Genomic DNA, 5,456 nt, shown 5'->3' with positions numbered 1-5,456 from the left:
ACCTCTCTCTTGCCTTAAACTACCCCTTGTTTGACACTTCCTTCTCTTTAGAAAACTTCTCACCAATGGACTTAATTGGTTAAAGAATGGAGTGATAAGCTAAAATGGGTAAAGAAAATGGAAACTAAAATGGTGCAAGATAAAAAATTGGTTGTGTTTTGATGTGTTCCATCGTACGTTAATTGAACATAAGGAAAGTTGGGGCATTTCATACTCAAAGTGATGAAATGTGCCAAGTTTCCTAGGTCTCCACTGCCCTTGATCATGCATGATAGGGTAATGGTCATTTTTAGGTCTTGTTTGTGCATTTATTAACTTGTACATCTTGGTTCCTTAGCCATCATGCAATGAAATTGCTTGATTGATGGTTTAAGGACCAAGTGTATCACTCCTTTGAGATATTTTGATGATAAAGAGTGATACATAGTACAAACAACCTATGAGAATACCCTCTCTTTGCCCTGTTTGCTCTCTGTTGTAGCAAAAGAAAGGTGTGCCATTAGTGGCCGGCCGACCATCACTGTTGCACGGTAACCCCTCAATGGTGGCCGGCCAGCCAATACTTCTGGCTTGCTGGCCACCAATGAATTTTGACCAGTGTGCTTGTGAAGAATGGCAGAGTTGATCTAGAGAAGGAAAAAGTGTAAGAGTGGTGCAACATAGGCATATAGCAGCAGACGGTGGATGTTCTTCGGGTGGAAACCGAGCATGCATGAGCCTCTCTCGCTCCCCTGGACTAGTTAATTAGTTTAATTAGTTGTAGCTAATTAGTTTACTTATTTAAGTAGTTTTGATCAATTAAATTAGTTTGTATTGTAATATTTAATTAGCTTAGCCTAGTTAAATTCTTAGCTTAGAGTTAGTTAATTAATTCAAGTGTTGTAATAAATAGCTTAGCTTTAATTAGTTGCTAGTTAGCTTTTATTCATTCAGACTCTCTTTCGTAAGAGTATAATGTAATAATGTGCATGTCTTCTAACCCCACGTCTTTCTCCCTTTTATTTACTTGCTTTTGATGGTTAGATTAGGGACATGTTTCAATTAGCATACCTTATGCTTGCATCCATTCATCTTGTATTGCATGCACCGAGGCTCGGTGCATTATTCAAATTGCATTGTCATTTCAATACTTCGTTGAATACATGCTTAGACCAGTTGTCTTGAATTAATTCATATGCCACATTAGTAGCCGAGCCTAGTAATTGCATATCACATGCATTGCATTAGACATTTTGTATAGTTAGGAATCATGCATTTTTTCTAACTCTTTTGTTTATCTTAGCTTGGAGTACTAGGTGAGTTTTTAACGTTTTAGCATACTCGCATGAATGTGAGTGATTGCCATGTCTAGCTTGCTCGCCATGAGGCTAAGTGCTTATTTGCTATAACTGTTTGAGTGCCTGTGGATGAAGGTTTGTTGCTTGAATTGGAATAATTCAATGAATGTACGTTTAAGCCCACTTTGTTGAGTGGAAAATTAGCAAACTGTAAGCCCACTTGAGGTGGAAAAATCAAACCCTTTTCGAAAAACAAACATAAAGTTGAATTGTTCCAATTCGAGCAAACTAGTATATACTTGTATGTGCGCATCACATAGTAATGCTAGCCTAATAAACCGGAATAAGAGCATATAATGTTGATAAAAATCATATCATGGCGGTGCTCAATTCATGACCTTCCCCTCTTGTACCTAAGTTCCTGAGCTGAGGCAACTTTGGTGATGACGGACACGTGGCCTTTGGCACGAGTTATGAGTTTCCTAAATTTTCCCAAAATATAATATTTAGGTGGTGACTCTGTATCTGGCAAAACAGTCTAATTTTGGCATTTTTGATTCAAAAATCTATTTTCTAAAAGATTTGCCGGATTTGGACTCTTTGGTGTTTATTAATTTCACATTGCACTTGTGAGATTAGATTCAGAACCGCGAGAGTCTGAACTGTAGGGCTTCTTTCGAACTTCCGATAGGGGGCGAGAAAAAGCCGAGCTATAGTTTCTGGCAACTCTGCTGGGGATCTAGAGAACTTGACTCAAACTCATGATATGACATTTTACCTACACTTATGTGTTTCTTTGCATTTGCATTTGCATTGGTATGCCTAAGTCACTGTGTTTGCCATTTGCTATTCCTGGACGGTTTGCCGGAGGTTTGGTTGAAAAGCTTACCAAAAGGCTAACCAGTCGTGGTCTTTGCCACGATGGGAAACAACCCTTGGATCTGGACTACCACTGTACCATTTGATCCTCCTTTCACTTCTCGGGGTTAGGTGTGAGAGGTATATTAGGTAGTCTTGCTGAGGTACCCTTTTTGAGCAATCGACCTTGTTGCATATCGAAAGCTGTAGAGATTGTTTCAAACTAGGACAAGATGCTCACCCGAATGCAAGATTGTATGAAACGACTTTGCTTGAATAGTTAACCCTAGTTCCTGACGAAACTAGGACAAGGTAACCATACCCCCTCATAGGGGTGTTTTGGCTCTTACTTAACTGGTATATGCTTTTAGAGTGAAACTCTACTTGAATATGCGTATCAGTTGCAAGTTTAGGTATCAGATTTGGAAGCAGAAATCAATGTTAAGTGCAGTTCTGTAGCTTTTGATTATAACTGGGTGTTGTTAACGTTTGAGCTGAGGTGCTGTGCGGTTTCTGATTTTTGTTTTCCTTTTGCTTTATTTCTTTTTGCAAGGTAGTTTACCACAATTGCTTCGAACAGTTCCATTACCTCCCAAGCACTCTGGACCCGTGTAAGAAGACTTTACAGATCCGGGGATCTTGTTAGGGGATAACCTGTGTTTGCTTCGCTCTCACTGTTTACGAGACGGAGGAGAGTTAGGCACAATTCACCAGTTCAACAATCACCTGCATCCAGTTAGGATCAATCTTCTACATCTAGGCCAGCAAGAGATCACTCGCCTATTTAAATGACTCAACACGCTGCAGCCAGTATGGAGGACTTGATTTGTCATCTCCAACAAACAGCGGAAACCATGCAGTAAGATGCTGTCCACCAAGTTGAAGTTACAGCCCACCAAGAAGAAGTGATAAACAGGTCGCAACAACAGCAACCACAACCGATAGCGGCTTTTGCTTCCCATACACCTCCTGTGGGTATCCCACCGCCAGGAATCACTGCTAATCTCCAAGAGAATCTGGGCAATCCGATAGACCCCATCCCACCGCAAGTGTCATGACCCAAACCCGCCCCCATAGGTCAAGGACATAATCGGCCAGTAATCCTGAGATTACCTACGGCCTCAAACCAAATCAGACATAACTCATTAAAGTAAAGGGAGCCAAGCAGAAGCAAAATTTGAAACTTTGTCCATAGAGTTGTGCTTACATGGCACATCATAACAAACCATACATGCACATATTAATACCTCACATCAAAATACAGTAACATAAAGTTCTGTACAGACAGGATCATTTAAGTCTAGGTCAGCCAATCAAAACTATATATACAAGCATAGACCGAGGCCCTCGCCAATATGACAAAATAAATGAGACAGAAAAAGGCGAAGGCGTGTCTCATGCGTGAGACGCTAGGGCTTACCCTTCAAACTTTGGTTGTTCCGCACAAACTTCACTGAGGCTGGGTTTGGACCTCTCTTGGCTCACCTACAAACACATGAATGAGCGTGAGCGAAAGCCCAGTGAATAATATCAAATAAAGAAGTTACGTTAGAACAACGTACATCAGACAGCCTTAGGCCCAATTTATATTTCTATCTAGTATATATATATCAAGTAACTGTGGTTCCAAACACATCAGACGGCCATGGGCCCAAACCATTCATGTCAAACGGCCTTTGGCCCACTTGTCTTTCATTCATGTCATATGGCCTTTGGCCCATTTGTCTTTCATTCATGTCGGACTGGCCTTTGGCCCAACCATTCTTTCAATCATGTCAAATTGGCCTTTGGCCCATTCATTCTATCATTCAGATCATACTGGCCTCTGGCCCATTCATTTATCATTCAGATCATACTGGCCTCTGGCCCATTCATTTATCATTCAGATCGTACTAGCCTTTGGCCCATTCATTTATCATTCAGATCATACTGGCCTTTGGCCCATTCATTTATCATTCATATCAGACTATCGTTCGTATCAGACTATCATTCGTATCAGACAGCCTTTAGCCCAATCACATGGCATAACAAATATTTGTCCCCAATTCAATGTAACAACTTACAAGGCTTATGAGAAAGTAAGCAATTGGACAAATAACATAGTTTAGATATCTTTGTCAAGATATTACTCACAGTGATCGGCTGGATGACTTTCCCTGAAACTCGACCCTACACATTCCATGAATACAATGGGTCACAAACAGTTCAATCTGTTCTTAATTTACATATTCCTCTTTAGGCTTCTTTCTTATCCTTTTAACTCATTTACAATGCTCCATGCATGCCTAAGAGTGCTTAGAAGTGAAAGAGAACGGAAAACGAAACACAGAACGTATTTTCAAAATTTCAAAAATAGGGGTCCCCGCTCGAGCATGGACTTCCCCGCTCGAGCGGACCCTTGAGGTTTGCAGAAGTACTGGTTATGTCAAATTTACGCTCGAAAGCAAATTCTGGCACTCGAGCGAGAGGCCTCACTACATGGCTCCTCGCTCGACCAGACACCATGTCTACAAAAATGCTAGGAGCCCCTTTTTCCCGCTCGAGCGGCGGTTCCCCCGCTCGAGTGTCCATCAAAAATTCTGGGTTTTCCAGAATGGTTCTTGAGCTCAAATTCAACATTCAAATCAACATACCTTACATTTTATGACTCAAACTTCACATATACTTGTACTAACATGATCCAACACCCAATTCATTACATTATGAAGCTCAATTTCACAAATTAATCACATGCATGTCCCAATTTACACCAAACTTATACCCAACATAACAAACTTATGCATTCAAAGCTTACACCCTTATGAATTGTACATGCATGTGAGATATAGCCCTCATTCTCAACTTAAATGATGAAGAGGTAGTTAGAAACATGAACTTCAATCAAAGATTTAACATGGATCATGTATTTCAAGCTCAAACATACAAATCCAAAGCAATTTCTCCCATGCATGTGCATACTAACTTCCAATTCAACAAAACCAACTTAATTCATGTTCTTTATCATCATTTAACCTTGAATTTACATATAACAAACTAAAATCCATGAGTTGAGGGTGGATTACTCACCTAGGAGCCTTGATCTTTACAAATTCTAGTTGAATCTTGAGTCCAACCTTCCAATTTCACAAATTAGAGGCAAACACACAATCCTCCTTCTTTCTCCCTCTCTAGAGCCGACCCTCACTGCATTCCTTAGAGAAATTTTCGGCTTGAGCTCAAAAATAGGTGAATAAGCAATATAAAGCTCCTTTTTATAAACCCCTCTAATCACATTTCCTTAATAATTAAATAATTGAGCACTAACCCATTAATTAATCTATT

The sequence above is a fragment of the Camellia sinensis genome, chromosome 9 (genome assembly GCF_055761805.1).
Source record: "Camellia sinensis isolate YWXY chromosome 9, ASM5576180v1, whole genome shotgun sequence".
Classification (NCBI taxonomy): domain Eukaryota; kingdom Viridiplantae; phylum Streptophyta; class Magnoliopsida; order Ericales; family Theaceae; genus Camellia; species Camellia sinensis.
This window is presented reverse-complemented; position numbering follows the sequence as displayed.